Below are 20,924 nucleotides of genomic sequence, written 5' to 3' on the forward strand. Positions count from 1 at the left end.
TCCTGGGGAGAGGTGGTTCTTGAGTGGCCTTTGTAGAGAGCCCCCGTTCAGCCCTTTCCCCAAGGAGGACTGAGGTCAAGAGGCCATTTGGTTAGGAAAATGTAAGTAACAGAAAATTCAGGCTTGGGAATGAGCAGACTCCTACCAGCTCCTCAGGTAAACCCCTCCCATGGTGCAGTGCTCTCCTTTGGAGAGGTGGCCCTGGTTGTCCCCCAGTTCTCTGCGACCCTTCAGCCCACGAACTATAAACGCTGCTTGTCCAGGGAAAGCCTGCCCTGGCAGTCTGCCAACCCACCTGGGTAATCTCAGAAATGAACCCATCGCTCTGTTCCCCCACGGGAGGCCGGGAACACCAAGGAGACGCCTCACCTGTGGCCATTTCTCGTTCAGCTCATTTCTTCTGCCTGCCCCTCCCCGAGGGTCTGGCATGCAGCAGGAACGGGGACAGAGACAGGGGTGACTCGTCATCCCTGAAGGGCCTGGATGCTCTCAGAGCTGCATTGCTAAACACTGGATTAAGCCCCTGCAGCTCACAGACACCTTCCCCCTGGAGAGGTGGAGTCCTAACTCTCAGGTCGTCTTTCCATCTTTGTGCAGAATCCCAGGCAGGGGAGAGTCCTTGGGATAGGAGCCTCGGACAGTGGGCAGTGTCTCATGGCAAGGGCAGAGGAAGCCAGGGCTGAGCCTTGAGGAGAGAGATGAACACTTGCCTCCCACAGGTGCAGCTCACACTGCCAGGTGGTGCCTGGAAGCCGGCAGGAAACCACCTGCTCTCCCCTCCCCTTGCGCCTGTGCCAGGCTCCCCGCCTCCTCTGCACGCCAGGTCGGGGCTGCTCCTTTCATGGCAGCCTGGCTTGCGGGCCGCAGGCTGGACACCTGCAGATCATCTGCAGAAAAGTCTGCCAGCATCAGCTGCCTGTCAGCCCAGCAGAGGGCCCGCTCCCAAGGACTGGGGCGGCCAGCCCCTCGCCCTCCCCTCAGAGGGGGCACTACCAGCGGGAGGCCCTGCTGCCCAAGGCGCCTCCTCACTGACCCTTGAAAATGGAGTTGGCCCCAGAGGCACCCCAGGTCTCCCAGGAGCAGGGCGAGCATGCTCAGAAGCTCACACTGTTCCCCCCGCCAGGCGCCAGATGTTGGCCAGCTTCAGCACTGCCACTGGCCCATGGCGGATTGCTCTGGTACAGAGGAAGCTCTGTGGCTCCCTCCTGGGTGATAGTGACCTGAACCCCCAAATCTGGCTCCTTCCAAGCCATCCGCGGGATGGTGGGTCCCTTCCCCCCCGAGCCCTCTCCTGCAGGGAGGCTGGTCACCCACCAGGCACGCAGAGCAGACGTGTGGCTCAGGCACGCTCCCAGCAGTGCCCAGAGCCAGGGGCTCAGTCAGAGGAAGCGTGTCTTCTCCCCTCACACAGCTGCCCCCCAGCAGCTCAGACCAGCAGCGATGCAGCCGCTCCTAAGATGGCACCTGAAGATTTGCAAATTGCCTGGCAAAGCAAAAGCCCGCTTCTTGGCCTGCCTCTCCAGCTCCGCAGCAGCGGTCCATCCAACAGTTGGCCTGAGATCGCCCACTTGCATCTGATGGTAATGAACCCGTGCTGCCGGCTCGCGCGGGTGCACTGCTCCACGCACCGCCGGCCTCGGGCAGAGCGCGCCTCTCTCGCCAGCTCTCAGCAAGCGGGCATCGTGCTTGGAGCGGGGCCGACACCCCGTCTGCAACCCTGGTAGCACTGAGCTCATGCAGAAAGCAAAGCAAGGCCTCGCTGCAGGAGACGGAGGGCATCCTGGGATGGGAGTGGGACCGCAGAGTGCCCGCGTCTGTCGGGGGACTCAGCCGCCACTGTGTAACCTCCATGCCCAACACAGCGGGCTGGGAAAGTGGCCCTTCAGGACTCAGTCCACAACGCGGTTGATCCTCCGTGACCCACTCTCATCTCCAGCCCAGGAAACCACCCTGAGAATGGTGACGAGCTCGGGGCATCCGCCCTGCATCTGCACCAGCAACAGCTACAGCGGCTCCTGGAGGTGAGCCCTCCAGAGCCCTAGGGCCTCTTTGAGATGTCCCAGCCCAATATGCATCTCACCAGTCTTGACTTCACAGAAAACAATCGTGGATCTCCTGGTACCTGACCACTCTGTCTTTCGCCAGCCTCCCTTCCCATCCCAGTGACAGTGAGGTGGAAGAGCAGCAGTCCGTGTGACTCCCCCGGGGGGCTGACAGAGGCCACGAGCTTTGCAAGGGTACACCAAAGCGGGCATGGCGGGAAACCCACGCACACAGGCCTCACTGCCTCCCTGCAGCACGACACTGCGTCCCTCTCACTGTGACACTGGCCAGTGGGCCAGGTTCATTACCACCAGCCCTGCAGGCTTCTCTGGGTGCAACTGGGCTGTGCATAGTCAGTGCCAGAGCTGGGAGACCTTCTGGCGAGGGACCTTGGAGGTACAACCCTGCCAATGAACTCAAGGAGCATCACGGACCACCCTCGCTTGGGGACCCAGAGGCAACCCTACTACTCTTCCTCCAGAACGTGCACCCATAGACACGGGAGGGCTGAAGCTTCCAAGACCCGCAGAGGCCACCTGGTCCTCAGCTGCTGCCCAGCCATGCCTGTCCGGGTGGCTGGGTAAATGGCTGCCTCCCTCTCCACTTCAGCCCGGGGATCCTGCTTGCTGCCATTGCTCTTGAACACGCAGGACAGCTCATTGTGCCCAGGAAAACAGGGTTCTCCAGCCAGGTCCTCAGCTCTACAACCCCCTGCCCACAATCTGCTGTGTGCTACGTGGGGAAGGGGAAGCCAGAGCTGACTTTTACTAAGGTCCAGCTGGATGCCAAGTTCTGTGGTTGGAGGCTCGCCTGGGCATGCGACCTGTGCCATCTCTCTTGGTGGCTTGGACCTCTCCTCTGGCCAGCGCACGCGGCTGCACAGCCTGCCCCTGCCGTGCCCTGCGCCGCTGCTCTGCAGAGCGGCTTCTGGCTCTTGCTCTGCTTCTTCCCAGGTGCCTCTCTGCTCCTGCCCCCCGCACCCCCCGCTGTTCTGTAGCTCACCCCCACCTCCCATCCATGCCCATCTCTTCTCTCCCTGCTCTCTGACATTTTCCTGTGCAACTTCTTGTGTCTTGTTTCATAACCAGAGGCGTATCTGACATTCGAGCCGCTCAGAGGGCTAGCTCCTGCTGCCTGAGCAGGTGGGCTCCTGGAAGCCGGGCTCACAAGCCCGTCTGGGGCGTCTCCGCTGTCCACCTGGAGTTCTCTGCGCTGGGCGGGCCCACAGCAGCGGCCCTTGCCTCTCTCTCTCAGCTGCCTGCACCCTTCCCCTTCCCCTCTAGGGCCCCAGGAAGGGAAGAGCCCACACGCCACAGTTCTGGTGAGGACTCTCCCACCTGCGCTCCATGGGAAAGCTGGATGGGATGCTTTACATCCCGCTGGGAAGTGCTTTTGTGTCCAGCTTAGCCGGGAGTGGGAGGGCTGGGTGGGGTCCAGAGGAGGCCGAGCGGGACATCTGACCCAGGGGTCCTGGCTGCCATGCTGCCGTTCCAGGTGAGCACCTTGGACTTTGTCCTGACATTGAGGAGTTGGCATCTCACACGGGGAAGACACCTGGATGGTAAATGTGGCCTTAGAAGACCCTGGTGTCCACTCACCCTGGCTCCAGCATGTCCTTTGTTTTAAGCAGACCTGTGTTCCCTGCCCACTGGAATCTGCAGAACAGAGACCATCAATCAGATCCTTGAGCTGCCTTTCATGGTTCTCGGCTTTGGGCACTGCTGCCTTGGGTTGTGCTCTCCTGGGACCCTCTGCATCTGTGGACAGCGACCCCGGCGGGGCCACCAGTTGCTCCTGGCAGAACATGCCACCTCCTTTGTGCCGGGTAGGTGGCTCCTGGGAAGACGGAAACCCCTTTGCTGCTTACCTGTCAGCAACGGCAAGAGCCAGCAGCAGCTCTGACCTGCGGTGCCTCCTCAAACCTTCTGCCGCAAACAGTGGAATTCTACTGGGGCTTCCGGGGGCGAGGCGGATACACACTGAGAATCACTGTTCTGTGTCCAGGGTGCTCCTGGCTGCTCGCAGGGGTGGGCAAGTGTCGTTCCCCAAGCCCGCCAAGGGCAAGCATGGGGATGGACATGAAGAATTTTGGATAGAGCAGAAGAACTGTTTCTGGCAGTGAGGAAAAGGTTGCCAAAGGAGGGCGGGCACAGGAGCTCCTTGCTGGGCAGCACTAAAAATCACACCGATTCTTAGGGATCAAAGTCCGTTAAAGAGGGCGCCTGCCTGAAGGCAGGAAAATGCACAGAGTGGACGTCCATGTTCTTCAGTCAGGAAAAATGCAGGTCCTGCTGAGCAGCCAGGGTGGAGGCTGCTGCCTCTGGCTGTGGCTGCTGGCCCCAGGGGTGGGCCGTTCTCATGCCAGGGATCCCTATGGTGGCACCAAGAGAGACTCCATGCAGGAGTGAATTCCAGTCACCCCTCAGAGTCACATGAGCAGTGGTCAGGAGGCAAGTCCACCATAGCCTTCTGGAGAGTTCTCTACGTCTCAGGAGCCACCAGCCACTCAAATGGGCTAGTAGGACAGGACATCACCCAGCAGCAGAGGCAAGTTGATCTTCTGCTTTGCACCAGAACCAGAGTGGTGTCCCGGGTAACGTCCTGGGTCATTGCCACCGAAGCCAATGGTCCCGGGGACCTCCCCGTACAGGGTCTCATCTCAGCCACCAGCAGGAGCCTCCCCGTTCTTTCTCTCCTCCTCACCCCTCTACCTCTGTACACTTGGCCTCTCCTGCGGTTCTCTCCTTTTCCCTTCTGCAGAGGATCATGGAGCCCGAGTCCCCTTTGGGTGACATCGTGTGAGTCTTCTTCCTTCTTTGCTCCAATCTGTCAAAACTGTTAGGAAAGAAGAGCAGGGGAAGCCTTGTGGAAAGTCGGTCACCTGAGAGGAGGCCACCTGGAATCAAGCCTGCCCTCCAGGGGGCCCTCTTGGGGAGAGCTCAAAGCCGGCTGCAGCCCCGTCCCTCGCCTCCCGTCCTCCCATGGCTGAATTTCAAAATGCAGTCTTGGTACACCATTTTCCAATAAAGCCTCGTTAGGCAAATAATGATAACATCCCCACGCTACGGTGCAGACCGGCTCTCGATCGCACCGTGGAGAGAGGGTGCGGAACAGTGTGGAGTCGGGTTTATGGGCTGGGGACAGGGGGCACGCAGGGGACCTGTGCTGTTTTTATTCCGTAGAGCTCGCCGGATCCTCTACCCTCAGCAGTTTCGTGTCCTGGATTTTAACATTTGATCAGCGGCATCCTCCGTGTTGGAGTTTCTGATGATCCACCCTGGCCTCCTTCTCTCCCTCTTTTTTTTCCCTGGGCTGGGTTTCTTCTTGGCCGCTGGTTAAGCAAATAACACCTGGAGTATCCAGGTCTTCAGGCTCAGAATGCTTTTATTTCACTCATGATGGGAATTAGCCACCGTCAGCGCCAGGGCTCCAGCTGACAGCTCTCAGACCATGAGCCCGGATACTCGTAGACTCTGCTGACAGACAGCAGGCGAGCAGCTTGGGAGAGGGCGGCTGACGACGTGCTGAAGGCTTTTCCCAAGCCATATCACAATTGTTTTAAAAGGGAGGGGGGTGTTAAAAAAAAAAAAAAAGACATTTCTTAAAATGACGAAGTGGTGAGCTTAACTCACACTCCTAGGAAAACCTCCGTGAACCGACGGGGAAGCCGTGACGTTGAGTGAGATTTGTCAGCTGGGGCTCAGCTCTTGCTCCGCTGGGAGGACAGCCCAAGAGAGAGGGCTACCTGGGGTTGATTCGCCTGGTCCCCACCAAGGATCCTGAGTCTTTAACAGACATTTTGAAGATGCGATTCTAACCACCTATCAAGTACCTACACCACCCACTGGTTACCTGGGAAGCAACTCACTAATTAGGGAGGGGAAGCAGATGAAGCCAGTTGGCCGATCCTGTGGCTCCGTGAGGCATCTCAGAACCCAAGGAGGAATGAGTATGCTGCCCTTTTACAGTCCAGGGAAGAAACCCTCTTCTCCATAACCCCTGCCACGGCTACAGTGCTGCCTTCAGGACATGCTCAGGATTCCATGGCCAGCGGGACACTCTGGGGTGCAGCCATGGAAACACCCTGTGCCTACGTACAGCCTGGCGGGGTGAATCCAGCGTGCCCGGCCAGCAGGGCCTCTGCTGGGTGAAGCTGCAGCCTTGCTCCGAGGTTCACGTGGGGCTGAGCCAGCCACATTGACCTGGCTGCTGAATCAATAGCGACTTCCTTACGGTTGTTTTGTTTGGAGAGAAACATCTACAATTTGATGCATCAGGTCTGGTTTGGTGGAAAGACGCAGACTTTGGAATAGGAGTGATGGGGTCTGCAGTGCAGCCGGGCTACCCGCTGACTGCATGGCCTCGGACTCGTGGCCATCCAGGGCTGGTCTTTTTGTCTGAATGACCATGGGATGATCTGGGAAAAACAGGGGGAGTCCTCGTGGAATGTTGGCTCTTTTCTTTGAGGGTTATGTGTGCATGTAAGTGTGAGGGTGCAAGGTGTGTATGTGTGTGTGTGTGTGTGTGTGTGTGTTTTAGGCTGGGCAGACAGCTGTCAGCAGGGCTGCAAAAAAATTACTGGGTCCCTTGTTAAATTTGAATTTCAGATTAACAATGAATAATTGTTCATATAAGTATGTCCCATATGTTGCATGGTACATACTTATACTAATGCCACTAAGGCATTGATCTAATATTGTCAATTTGAACTGGGTGTCTGGTGCCTTGATTTGCTAAATCGGGCAATTCTAGCTGGAACAGAGTTTAGTTGTAAAGCTAGATGCATAAAAGCAGGTGTGCAGGGGCCTGGGGGCGGGGCTGCTCAAGAGTGGGCCTGACTGCCACTCAGTTCTGCAAGCCTCGCCTCCCAGGTTGCTGTCTGGGTGGGAGCCTCCTCCCTTTCTCAGGACAGGGGAGTCTCCACCGCATAGACCAGAACTGAGCTGCAGACAGCCTGGCCCCTGGCCCCTGGCTGGGAGCCAAGGCAGTAGCCACAGCTCAGGGGTCCCATCTACCCATTGACCTGGGCACTGCTAGTGTTTTCTTGAACCTCCGCCGTCTGTTTCGCTGGTGGTGTTTGCTCTTCCCTGAACCCCAGAGCTCAGAGCAGCTGCCTGGCAGTTGTGATGCACTGCTCAGCCTGCCTTCTGTAGGGTTCTCCTACAGTTCCACCATGCCTAGGCCACCCGAACCTTGTCTGCTTGCGGCCTCCGAGGCCCCCTCCAATTTTCACTTGGCAAATTATACCCTGGTCCTCCCAGCCTGCCCCGTGGGTGCTGTCAGCCCTCGCAGGTTCAGGCCTGGCAGCAGACACTTGCAAAGAGGAACTAAGAGGAAACGGAACGGCTTTCTTCCCTGAAGACCCCCCCCAGCCCTGCACCCTTGTGGTGCGAATCGTTTTCAATCCGATCTCGCGTTTATCGAAGTCCCTCCAGGGTTAGCTCAGGAGACTTCTCCTCAGCCTCTTCCAGCGGCCTTGTTTGCCAGAATCCCCTCCACGTGCCGGTTAAGCGTTTCCATTAACATCCTGTGCATCAGGGACCTCCGGGGTGGCGGCTGGCGGCAGCCCGCAGGAACACCAGGCTTATTTTAATTGGTTTGAAACTGCCGCTGTCGGCCGCAGAGGGGTCCCTCTCCTTGAGTAATGACCTGGAATCTGATCACGCGCATTTCGGTAGCCTGTAACACTGGAAGCCTCGTCACGTGAGATCAAAGCAGGAGCCGGCTTTGCGTCTACCCAGCCGCAGCGGCTGGAGCCTGAGCAGCAGCCGGGAAGGGCCCAGCAGGAGCAAGACACAGCCCTCCTGAGCCAGGGTCTGGGACCCTGTGTCCGTCTGCCCCTGCAGAGATCACAGGGCTGCGGACAGCCTCCCAGGACAGAGCAGCTGGCCCCGCAGACTCCACCAGGGGCGTGTGCCCCCACCCTGCAGCCCCACCCTCCAGGGCGAGGGGTGGAGGAGGCAGCCTCTGCGGGAACTCTGCGGTTTCCTGTTGGCATGACAAGGAGAGGGAGACGCCATGCCTGCACCCAGCACTTTCCGGCGTCCTTCTCAGTGGACGTCAGAAGGCCACGCCTGGGGCGCAGGGAGAAGGATGCCGGGGAGGCACAAGTGGTCTAGAATCGGGAGGCGCACGCTGGGACTGTGCCGGTGTCCACTCCCTCTTGGGTGGGGCCGCCGGGTTCCTTCCAGAATCACTTGCATAATGGTGTATCCGTCCGTCGGGCCTCAGGCCAACCAGGCTGTCGTACCACCGAAGGCTGGGAACACGCTCGTGGGAGCTCTGTGACAGGCAGGCCCCTCACTCCAGGGCTTGCAATCCAACCACACTCCCCTCAAACACGGGGGCTTTGGATAATCAAGGTAAAACATAATAAATGTCTGCGTCCGGCCATCGGTCAACCGCGGCTGACATTCCTCACTGAGGAACGAAGGCTTGAAGAGGCAGGGCGACATCGACAGCTCTGCGCCCCTCTGTGCACGGCCCGCCCTCCTCCACACCCGTCGCAGCTCCAGGCAGCCGTTAGGGGCCTGTCCTCTTCCCGTAAGCACGCCCCACGGGCAGCCTGGGGGTGTCTCAAGTGCACACGTGGGCTCTTTCCGCAGCGAGCTTCCTGTTCAGCGCTGTGACCCGAGGGCTCCTCTGTGCTGGTCTTGTGGCTACTTTGGAGAGCGCCTCCATGAGGTCTTGGTGCCTGTCTCCTTGTACCCAGGTGTGCACCTCTCAAGGGGTGGCTGGGTCTCAGAACATTCCAGATTCAGCCCTGGCTCTCCAAGGCCATGTCGCCATCAGCTGGCGCCCTGGTCCCTGTGTCTTCCTGTCTGTGCTGACACTTGTGACTGCCAGGATGGCATCTTGGCAGAGTTGGCATTGCCTGATCCCCGCACTTCTTTCTTATCTGCAAAGAAGTGGGACTCTTCCTCTACTTCCTTCCCTCCCCTCAGGACATCGGTCCGCACCTAGGAAAGACTGAAGGCAAACTCAAAGCCATTTTACTTCATTAAAAAATGAAAAAATCACACCATTCACAAATTTCTGGGCTTTCTCCTTAAGCCTGAGGCCCCTCACGAGCTGTCGGGACCCTGTGACTAAGATGGCCCCTCACCTCCTCCAAGTCAGTCTGGCCACTGAGCACCCCCGGCTTACCTTGGCAGGACTGTGGACTCTCAAAGCAATCCTGGGAGAGGAGGCGGATCTTCCCAGAGGCTGGAAATACAGCGAACCCTCTATATCTGTGTATTCAACCAGCCATGGATTGGAAATATTCGGAAAAAATAATTGCTTCTGTGTTGAACAGGTACGGGTTCTCTTCCTGCACCGTTCCCTGAACAATGCAGTACGGCGGCTCTGCACACGGCACTCACGCAGTGTTAGGTATTATGAGTGATCTAGTGAGGATTTAAAGTGCGCAGGAGGATGTGGGTGCATTATATGCAAATATTTCACCATTTTATGCTCGGGACTTGAGTATCTGCAGGTTTTAGTGTCTGTGGGGATCATGCCACAATCCCCTGTGAATACCAAGGCAACTGAATTTGCATCAAGATACAAAGTCACTCCTGGAGGTGGGAGGAGGGGCAGGGGGTCCCTGAGCTGAGGAGTGCTTGGTGGCCTGATGGGCCCTGAAGCTTAGGAGCAAGGCCCCTCCCCAGGCAGGGATGCTCCTTCCACAGGCAGCCTTCCGGGATATGAAGCAAGGGCCCCGTCCCCAAGGGGCTTGCGGTAGGAAGCAGAACTTGGGCCCAGTGCTGCAGACAGCAGGCCTGGACCTCCCTGGGCACTGAGCCTCCAGCAAGAAAGACAAGCCGCCCCCAGCCCCTCTCTCTGTCCAAGAGTATTCCTGGACGCTTGGGGATTGCAGGGGCTCCCCCACACTCCATAGGCCAACACCAGCCTGAGCCCAGAGAGCTCTACCTGGGGGTCTGCAAGGCTGAGGACCCAGGGTGGGAAGATTCGAGGTCAACGGGCACAGTGGCCAAAGGAACCAGTGGGTGAAGGAGAGAAGGGGTGCCGTGTGGAGCCCCCTGCCCTGGACTTGCTGAGCTCCGCCGCAGCTGTGTGCCGGGAAGTTCAAAGACACAACGTCCCGCCTCCGGTGCGGAGCAAGCCCCTGGGGGCCAGGCCAGCCTGCCCTGGCCCTGCTGCCCACACTCTCACACCTGTGCCCTCCGTGCTAGAAGCCAAGGAGACGGTCATTCAAGAGTTGGTAGGACAGAGGGAAACCGAGTCATCAGCTGGCCGAGCTGGGCAGGGCGGGCTGTGGTGGTCACAGCCTGGGCTTTTCCGGGGTGCCGAGCCTCGGTTTCCCCAGCTTCACCGTGAGCGCCATCGAGAGGCGCTGTGGGAGGGCTCTGTCTGAGCAGCCTGCCGCCCTCTCCCCTTCCTGCTGGGGCCTCCTCTCCAGGAAGCAGGAGTGGCAGAGCACCCACCCACTACACGGGTACTGGGGCCCCAAGGAGACCAGGGCCGCAGCAACGTGGTTTATGGAGCCAATGAAATCTTAAGTGTGTCAAGTCCGGAGGACCCTGAGGCCTTTGCCATGCTCCGAGGAGCCTGAGGGTGTCCTGTGCCTGAGTCTTCATGTGCATGGGACAGGTCGGTGGACCCTGTCCCCGGTGGGCAGGGGCCACCTGAAAGCCAGCAGTGCCATCCGCCCCGTCTGGGACCTTGGTCTGCTCGGGCCTGCCGTCCTGACCTGATGGACGCAGTCTGGTGCCCCTGCCCTGGCGGCAGTTCTGGTCACAAACCTGCCGCACTGGGAGCCATCCTCAGCCAAGGCCCACGGGCTGTGGGGCCTTTGCTGCCCGCGCCTCCCTGGCAAGCAAGTCGGGAGACGCTGGATCTCCACGTCACTGGGGATCTCCTCGCGCTCCTGGAAAACCTGCTCCTTCCCTGTGCTCCGCTTCCCTCTCTCCACGCCCTCTGTCTTGGGAGCTTGCCTGCTCCCTAATTCCAAGCTTGCCTGCCGTGCCTGATTCCCGAGCCAGCGGGGCAGCGGCAGTGCAGAGAAGCGCCCGCCTCGCTGCGCCAGGACCCTGGGAATCGATTTTGAAGGTGACTGGTCGTGGCAGCCCGCTAACTGTGGCGCTTTCCCTGCAGCTATTGATACGTCATCAGAATGGAGAGGCGATAGGCAGCAAGGGGGAGAGGGCGTGGGCCACCGCCCAGCAGCCCCAGGGAGCCCAGTGCGGGGGGGAAGCAGAAGCCAGGCCTGGGGTGTCCCGGACACAGCCCTGCCGACCTCACGGGGACGCAGGGAGCCAGGAGGGTCCAGGCTGGTGACTGTGCTGTTCTTGTCCCCAAGCTGGGCAAGGGCCCCTGCTGTCCCCATCCTCCTGACCCACTGTGCCACAGCTGGGGTTCTGCTCCCCACCCCCAGCAAGAAGTGGCACCAGGCAGAGTGGGAGGCAGAGGTGGATTTACTGACGGACAAGGTCATTCTAGGAGTCCACTCTGGGAAGTACCAGGAGGCTCGGTAGGATCAACTCTCAGAACCTAAAGGAGAAAGAGAGATAGACTGACAGATGGATGGCTAGACAGACAAGTACACACAGATTCAGAGACACACACAGCTGTGTGTAGGTCTGAGCCCTACAGAATGGGCTCCTACACAGGGGGGCTGCCAGGCTGACCTCTGCAGGGTGGGCGGGCAGGTTGGTTTGGATCCTCCGGCCGGGTTGATGCTGTGATCTTGAGGCATTTTCGTTGCTCAACAAGTCTGTTTTGGTTGGGGAGATAGCTCAGTCGGTAGAATGCTTGCCTTGTAAGCACAAGGCCCTGGGTTCTATGCCCAGCGCCAAAAAAAAAAAAAAAAGTCTATTTTGCTCTTAAGGCCTTCAGCTGATTGGGTAAAGCCCACCACCCCATTATGGAAGCCCATCTCTACTGAAGTGAACCCAGTCACTCAAAACCATCACAACAAAACCTGGATTTGTGTGGGGCTGGATCCCTGGAGACGATGGCCTGGCCAAATGGAGAAAAACCCATCAAATGCCCTAAGACCCCAGCATATCAATAGATGGGCCTGGGGGCAGTGAACTTCTGGAGACAGGATTCACATTTCTGCATGTTTTATGGAAAATGGGCCCTTGGCTCTCATTAGTTTTTTGACGGCAAAGGGGTGGGAGCTGAGGCTCCCTGGAGTGGCAGAGCCTGCTCCCTCCATGGAAGGCTTCCCGTGAGGCCACGCGGGAAGCCGGAGGGCGGGTAGAGGTCCTTAGCTCCCATGTGTTTGCAGATAGGACCTCTGCAGGGGGCGCGGGCAGCCACTGGGGGCTGTCGCGGTGGGAGGATGAGGAAGGGCAGGAGGGAAGGGGCCCCCCTGGGAAGATGTGGAAGGAGGAGGGTGGGCGGGAACCTGGACTGGCTTGGACAGCTGGCTCTGTGCACAGGCGAGGTCTGCTCTGGCAAGGCCGTGGCTAGCACCAGGAATGGAAGGGGCGTGGGGAGAGGCCTGCAGAGGGGTGCGGCCAGCTCTCAGGGTCCCAGACCCCAGTCTCCGGAATCTGGGGCCTTAAGGGGACCGCAAGGATTTAAAGCAACTTTTTTTTTTTTTAATTCGCTGAGCTGTGCGGTGGTAAACAGAGGTGCCTCATTGAAGCTTCTCCCTGGCTGACGTTTTTCTCGTCGGAGGTGTTCAAACGACGCTGTTCCCATGACACTCGGTCCTGTGATATTTTTAATCAAGAGCACAGGACAGCGTGTGTCTGATGCATTCCAGATATTCAGAGATTGAAAATGATTTCCTTCTCTTGTTTTCTTTTTAAAATGCAGCGTGAAGTCAGAACCACTGGAGGAAACCCTGCCGGCCTCCCAGCGAGCTGGTCTGCAGGCCCTTCGGTGGGAACCTGTCCCAGGAGCGGCCACTTCTGCAAACAGGTGCGTGTCCCTTTGTGCAGAGCTTTCTACTGGGTCCCGGCTGGTCCTCAGAGGCCCCGGAGCTACCCCCAGCTTGGGGAGCGATGGGCGTCAGCATGGGGAGCCACAGTCTGCAGAGAGGAGGGTCCGCAGGGTCCCACTGCTTGGTTCCTGGGCCTCCTCCGTGTTTCTCACCTGCCCTTACCCAATTCCCTTACCAAAATGCAAATCAGCGAGTGTATAATAGATAATTAATAGACTGATCAGCCAGCAAGGGAGGTAAGTAGATAAATAATTTTAATTATCCTTGGGTTGCCCATAAATTCCCTCACTGCCTTTTTATTAAACTCTCTGTTTACAGGACTCATTTATATTCCATGTCATTGTGCCAATCCCTCCCCGCCTCCTTGGCGGCTCCCACCGGGCCTGACCTAGAGGGGAATAATGCCGTGACCGCAGGCTCCCTTCCCAACAGGGCCCACTGCGGGCATAGCTGGTGGAGGGCTTGGCCCAGGCAGCCAGGGGGCTACAGGAGGGAGGCTGGAGCCCAGCTCAACTGAAGTGCTTGCTCGGATCCCGAGGTGGCTGTCACCCTTACTCAGACCGCCTGGGGACCTTTATCACACTTGGCGCCCGTGTGTAGATCTGAGCTCATCTTCCCCCCAGGGATGGCCTTGGCCTATTAATAGCCCTGGCCGATGTTCCTCATTGCTCTGAATGCCAAGAGAGAAAGTGGGTTAATAAATATAAAAGAAAACTCCCTCGGAGGCCCCGGGCCAAGCTCTCTCCCAGGCTGTCCAAGAGTCATGGCTGACAAGGCCCAGATGGACGAGGGCTCCCTGCGCCTGTCCTTCATCCTCCTCCGGACACAGGCCAGAGCCCCTTCTGGCGGGTCTGGGGATGGATGGAGGCAGAGCTGTGCCAGATTTCCAGGGAGCTGGGGGTGGAGGAGGGGCCCAGGGACGGGTGGGCGGAGGCAGCTCGGGGTGGCCTCCTCGAGTCTGGTGCTGTGAGCACCACAGGAAGGGGCAGCTCCGCTTCCTCGTGCTGTCCCACCCACCGCACCCTTTCTCCACCTGTGGCCCTCAGTACGGAGGGTGGTGGAGGCGCCCCGTCCGGGAGTCCTCTGCAGAGCAGGGGGCCTTGCCTCTCGGATCCCTCCTGGGAGCCACCTGTTGGAGTCAAAGTCAGACTGTGGATGTTGATGCTTCTGTGAAATGGAAAATAACTGAGCCCTAGCAGGTGGCCAGCAACCGAGTCTGGGCGGCCTCCGGTTGCCACCTGCACGGTCTCTGCCTGGCTCTGTCGCAGGGTGGCCCTTGACCATTTGCAGGGCCACGCTCTCTCTGCTGGTTTTTCCACCCTCCAGGGCAGGGGGAGTTAGAGCTGAGCAGATGGAAAGGTCTTTTTAGTTTGACTCGGTGGAGTTAAAATCTGAAAAATGGCCCAGTGGAGACTCCCTGCCCTTTCAGGAGTTCATCAGCTCAGAGCCGTGCAGCCAGCCCAGCCTACTCTGGCCCACGCAGGCCAAGTTGCAGGAGGAAGGGCCAGGGAAGAGAGGCCACCTCTCTGCCGGCCTCCGCCCTGAGCTTGGTCCAGGGCCACGCCAGAGGCGCCCCAAGCCCATTTCAACGCGTTCCGTCTGCTCTGCCCTGGGTGGCTGATGGGTGGTCAGGCAGCAGAGGCAGGAGCACATCTGTCTGAAACCAAGGGCAGCCCAACCAGGCAGCTCCACATTGCTTTGGGTTTTCTGGTGGTTTCGTGGACAGTTTCAGGGTTTCTTGCCTGTTTCTGCTTCGTGGAGCGAAGGTGGGAGGGAAAGGGGAAAACATGAATCAAAGACAGGACCACCCCAATCCCCACTGCCGCCTGTCCCTGTGGCTGCCAGGCGGGGCTCTGCGGGGGCACTCTGTCCAGCCTTCCCACACACCCTGCCGAGGGCCTCCACCCGTTCCTACCTTGTCCACCCAGCACCGGGGCCGCAGTCAGGGAGAGGATAATGACAGATGATAGACAGCCAGAGGGACACTGCCCATCCTGGCCAGCCCCACCCCATCAGCACGGTCTGAGGGCAGGGGCCAGGCTGGGACTTCACCTGTCCCCAGACTGGGGGTCTGGACGGTCATGGGGTGACTTACAGTCCACTGGGAGAAATGGTGAAGGAGGAGCCACAGCAGATGAGGGGTTTGATTCTCCCAGATCTGGGAGCAGGCATGAGCCCCGTCCTCTTGCCCAGAGATGCCGTCCCACTTCAGGGCAGACCCTCCTACTGCCACCCGAGTGCCACCAGAACCCAGGAAGGATCCTCGAGTGGAACCAGGAGTGGCGGGCCGCTCAGCTAGTCTTCCTCCTCCTCTTCTGGTGATCCGTCGTTCTCCTTCCCTGGCATTAGGAGGTTCTGGAGACCTTCGGCAGGATCCCTGTTTCCTTTTTAAATAGAAGCTAATTCTTTTCATCATTATTATGCAAGCAATAGCTGTTCCTCTTAGAAAATACGGACAAAGAAATCAAAGGAAGCAAAAGGACCCACAGTCCAAACCAGGGATGTCCCGCTCGCACCTCCCTGTACGGTCTCCCTGGCGGTTTCTGCCGAGGGGGAAGCAGGGCGCTTTGCGAGGCAGGGTCGGGTGTGCTCAGTGCTTTGTGACCTGTTTTTGTCGCTGCTGCTTACCAGTATCTTCAGGAGCATATTTCTAGGTTGGTGTTCGCTTCCGTTGTGATATGAATATTGTTTTGCTGCGCAGAAGCACTGTAATTTACTTAACTAAGCCCCTCAGGCCTGTTTTCAAGTACTGAGAGAGGCATTAGCCACTGACCCTCTTTCCAAAACTCTTCGCCACACTTTGAGAAGCCATAAGATTAATTTTCCAAACAGGAATTAGGAAATGATTATTCACATTATAAAGCAGTATGCAAACATAGACTCCAAAGAGCTTCTTTGAAAAATGGGCTCCCCCAGGCATCAAAGCCCGCCACAGCGAATAAAATCCCCGCTCACCGCAGCGGCACAGAGGGGCACATCTGTCTTCATGCCCCTGCCCTTCCTTCAGGGAGGGCTTTCCTGGGTACCCGGGGCCTGTGCATGCTTGCAAACACCGGCATGCACGTGGGCGGACACTCACGTACCTAAGACATGCCTGTAGACACACAGGCACACACGTGAGCACAGGCATGCTTGTGTTCACCACGGGCAGCACACACACACACCTGTGCTCACACAGCCATGCGGTCGGCACGCACCCAGGGCCCACGCCAGTGTGCAGATGCAGATGGTGTTTGGACATTGTCAGCTTGTCCCTGCTGTCAGCTGAAAGGTGACGTTAATTTAATTCCTTATTAATCACACTTATTTGTCGGGTGATCTGCTAGCAACCAGCCCTTACTAGGGAATAAACCATCACTTCTCTCTCAAAGATAAAGGGAAATAGATGTTGATGGGGTTGGGCAGGTCAGTGGCCCTCGCCCGTGTTACCCACTATTTAATGAGACAAGCAGACATCCCTCGGAAGAGGAAATGCTTAGAGACGTTGCATGAAGCCAGGTTAAAGGAAACCCCAAATCCCAGGCCTGCAGGTTGGCGTCCACAGGTAGCACATCTGTGGGGCGCCAGGTGGTTTGCCATCCGTCCAGTGGGGTCACCAGCGCCCGCCCAGTGTATCTGCCCTGACAAGCCGGCCAGAGGCCACCACCTCCCCACGCAGCTGGAAGAGTGGAGCAGAGGCCTCGGGAGAACTCCCCACGGGCACAGCTCTGTGGCACCCAGCACCCCAGCCCCAGCTCTGGGACCTCACATTGGGTTCTGGTGCATGCATTTAAAACATAAGGCGTTGAATCGAGATCTACATAACTGAAGAAAATGTCAGGCGACAGTCCAGTGGCTTTGGTGAATGGCGACACGGTGCGGCCACCCGCCCCGTCCAAAGAGGGGCCGTGCTCAGCTCATCCCACGTTCTGCTCGGGGTCTCAGTGCCTGGCACTCGCCCCAGCACCCCCAGCCTTCCTGTCCTTTCCAAAACGGAAACCCCGGGAGCCAGGGAGCTTGGCCAAGCAGACAGACCGCACCATCCACTCCCCACCCCCCCCAACTGCCCCCAGCTCCGTTCTCGCAGCGCCCGTCTTGGGAGAGCCTGCCGGACGCCGGCAGCACCTGAATTGAACCCTGGCTCCATCTCCCGCTGGCAGATGAACCTGGGCAGCTGGCTCCACCTCTCAGCCTCAGTCTCCTATCCCCCAAATGGGCCAAGGCATCTTTCTTGAAGTTGCTGGCAGGGCAGGAGGGGTGACCATCCTGGAGGAACCCCGGGTGTGCGTGCTTTTTCAATTTTGTTTTCCACTCTGGTCCACTATACCGAAAAAGTTGTCTTCTTGACCATTTTCAGTGCCGTGGCATGAGCCATCCACCTCCAGAACCTTTGCATCCTGCACAACTGCAGCTCTGTCCCCACTGAACTGACCCCGCCTCTCCCCACCGCCCCCAGCAGCCCCCTTCTGCTCTCTGCCTCCGAGTCTGACTGCTCGAGAGACCACCTGGACGTGGGCCCTCACGGTGCTTCTCCTCGAAGTCGAGTTTATCTCACTGAGCATACTGACCTCGAGATTCTGTGCGACACGTGCCAGGGTTTCCCTTTCTAAGGCAGAACAGTAGCCCAGTGTGTGGATGAATAGACTGCATTCTGTTGGTTGCTCGTCTGTTAATGGACACCTGACTTCTTCCACCTTTGCTATGGAGAGCAGAGTGGCCACGTGTGAATTGCTCATTTATTAATCTGTCTGGAAGTGCTGGACACTGGGCTGACCTGGAAACCTGGTCTCCGGTGCAGCCCGTGCCTCCGCCCTCCCTCCCCACACTCGCAGACAGCCCAGATGAAACCAGCCTGCAGACAGCCTGTGGGTGATCAGGAAGGGGCCTTGAGCGTCCCTGGGCATCAGCCTGCTCAGGTGCCTCTTGGTGGTGCCAGGCCCTAGAAAGGGTGACCAGGAGACTAGACGCCCAGGGAGTCAATCACAACTGCAAGCATTATTGTGACAACAAGATAATGACCCAAAACACTCCCTCCAGCAGTTCAGGCAGCCCCGATGTCCACTTCTATAACCAACTCGGTGGCCGTCATCCTGCCCTCCATGTTCAAAGCTCAGTCTACCTACCTGCTCCCTCTTCCTCCTGGATTTCCCCCCAACATGTACATATTTATCTCGTTTTTGTTGAGAAGTGGAAGTCATATGTATCACAATTGGCCGTGGCCTATCCCGATCTGCTCTTGGGACATTTGTCTTTCCCTCCTCCCCAGCTCTCCTGGGTTCTGGGTGGAGTCAGTGGGGCCTGTGGCCTCTTAACTGGGGAGGCTGGGAGTCCAAGGGGTGGGCAGGGCTTGTTCCTTCCAAGGCCTCATAAATAAAAGGCTGTGAGTGGCCTCTTATTTTTAAAGCCAGTCTGAGGGGCCTGGCTGACCAGAGAGGCTGAGGGGCTGTGTCCTAGCCTGATAGGAGGCCCTGTTCCTGGAGTGCCCTCATGGCTGTCCCTCCGTGTGAGTCTGGGCCCTCCTCTCTGCTCAGGACGTCACTCAGAGTGGATGCAGGCCCACCCTGATGGCCTCCTTTGAACTTCATCATCTCTGTAAAGACCCTACCTCTGCATGTGGTCACATCTTGAGGTCCAGGGGGTTAGGAGTTGACAGGACCTGAGGCTGGTGGCCCCTGACTTCTTACTTCACGCGTAGGCTCCTCCTGTGCTCCTCCTCTGGCCCCGGGGGCTTTGCAACCCTGCTGAGTCGCAGTGGCCTCTCCAGTTTCCGACTCTGGCCTGGGAGCCTCACAGTCGGCAGGCCACCCTCGCGCGCGTGCAGTACTCTCCGATCGATTCCTGCCAGGGCGCCGGCTGTTTACTTCTGTCTCTCCAGGCCATCGAGGTCAATAGCACAATGGCGTTGTGTCTTAGCAATGCCCACCCCACAGACCTCCGCCCTCCTCCACTTCATTTGGGAAAAACCACTCAGCTCTCCTGCCCCCACCATCGTCCTCAGCGGGTGGGCAGCAGGAAGAGTGGCCCAGATTCCCTGGGGACACTGCCCATTAGAGGACACTGGCTCTGAACTGGTGTCTTTTGACACGGGTCCCAGGACAGCGACGTGTGCTGGTCCGTTGACGTGCTGCATTCTGGGAGGGGCGGCCTGGCGGCTTGGTGCCCACGGCACTTTCCTAGCACTCCGCCACACACTGGCCGCAAAGTGCTGCCTTTCCCGGCTGGTGCACAGCTGTCCCCCGACACCCCTCGGAGGCCAGCCCCCTGGGCAGCCAGCCCCTAGCCCCACCTTGCCCCTCCGCGCCAGGCAGAGCTGCCCTCACCTGTCATGAAGCAGCGCAAGGCCTCCCCTGGGCAGGAGCCCCCAGAAGCAGAGACTGACTCAAGCCCATCTTTGTCCATAGTTGGTGCTCAGCTCAGTAAGCCATGCCCAAGGAGCAGGGGCAGTCCCTCCTCCCTAGGGTGACGCTGATGGCCGCAGACCAGGGGAGCCAGCCCAGGACCTCCCTCCCCAGAGGAGCATGTCCAGTGTCCAGGCCTTCCTGGTGTGTGCTGGCTCCTGCCTACCGCCCACTCTGGCACACCATGGCGCTCAAGACCGTGACCTAGCCCCAGCGTGTTTGTACCTGCCCGATGGCCGGCTCTCCACCGGGGGCAGCCTGCAGAAGGACACCCTCCGGGGCACCTGCTGCCTTTGCCGTCTGTGCCCAGGGTAGCATTTCCATTTGGTCCTTGGGTGGAGTAGGACAGGTGGGCTTTCTACCGGGCTGTCCAGAGTGAGTCCAGTCGTGTGGGTGGGGAGCGCCCCGGGCCTCTGGGTCAGTGCCTACTTCTGCTGCCCCCAACCCCAGTGGCCGAGCTTCCTGAAGCCCCTGCCCTGAGGCTGTGCGAAAGGGCCGGCGTGACTGGTTTTGTTCCTGTGAGTAACACATGACTGTTGTCACTGGGACACCCTGCTCCACGGCTGGCATCCTGCCAGATGGTGGCTCCCAGGTCTCCAGTGTCCATCCTACATGGGAGCCAGAGTCCAGTCTGTCCCAAGGATCCCGGGATGGCCAGAGAGACCAGGCAGGGTCTCAGGGATGCTATCGGGATGGCCCCAGGAGCTCACCTGGGACTCCAGCCTTCCAACTATGGCCGCTCAGGGGAGAAGAGGGGACTCTGTTCCAGGAAGGCAGGAGGCAGTCTTAGTGAACACTTTAAGAAAATGAACCCACACAGAGCAAGTCCCTGGTCAAGCCAGGGGGAAAGAACCAAGGCCGCTGTGGGGAGGGGTGCTCAGAGTAGTGGCTGCCGAGGTCGCGCAGTAAGGCCCGGACTCTCCTGGGAGTCCCGTCTGTCCTGGGGAGGGCACAGGCCAAAGGCCTGCCTCGGTGGATCAGAGGGCTGACCCTGTCCTTGGTGCGAGCCCTTTCCTGAGGTCCTCACAGTGCCGGTCACTTCTACCTGTCTGATACGACGTCTATTGGTAAAGTGATGAAAGTCACGTGTGACCCTTGTGGTGAAAGTGATGTGACCCTTACGTGACAAGACAAGCCCCCAAACCCATCGGGATGCCAAGACCAGATTGTTGTGTCTGCCTTGTGCATGGGAGGGGGGGCTTGGGGGTGGGGTATTAAAATTTAATTGTAATCTTTTGCTGATGGCAGGTCATTTTCTAAAAAGTTATTTCATATTTTCTTTTTGAGTCTGCGCACTCGGGAGTCCCATAAATCCTGAGCTGTGAAATCTGCTGTGTCAGCAGTCTGCAAAATGAATTGATATTACACGCAACGGAAGTCTCTCTAATTCTCCTCGATTCTCCTTCTCCAGCCCCTCTCCACCACCCGGACCACCACCCTTCAAGCTGAAATGGAGAAGTGGGAGGCTGGGGGTGGGTGTCCGTACTGATGGGCTGCTGTGGACGACACGGCTCATCTCTTATTTAGATCTCATTAATTATTGTTTGCAAACAGCTGCCCTTCCCACTGCCCTGCCACAGACACACCTGATGTGCACGCGCACA

The 20,924-nt window shown here is 58.4% G+C and overlaps 1 protein-coding gene across 8 annotated transcripts in view; it reads left to right on the forward strand.

The window, feature by feature from the left end:
- Positions 1–20,924, forward strand: part of Rbfox3 (RNA binding fox-1 homolog 3) — a 393,803-nt gene that overhangs the window by 207,291 nt on the left and 165,588 nt on the right. For all 8 annotated transcript variants that reach the window (XM_047544871.1, XM_047544867.1, XM_047544874.1 and 5 more), the window contains exon 3: positions 12,817–12,921. The gene's annotated coding sequence lies outside the window, so the exon portion shown is untranslated. The remainder of the gene's footprint in view (positions 1–12,816; positions 12,922–20,924) is intronic.

This window comes from Sciurus carolinensis, chromosome 3, assembly GCF_902686445.1.
Source record: "Sciurus carolinensis chromosome 3, mSciCar1.2, whole genome shotgun sequence".
Taxonomy (NCBI): domain Eukaryota; kingdom Metazoa; phylum Chordata; class Mammalia; order Rodentia; family Sciuridae; genus Sciurus; species Sciurus carolinensis.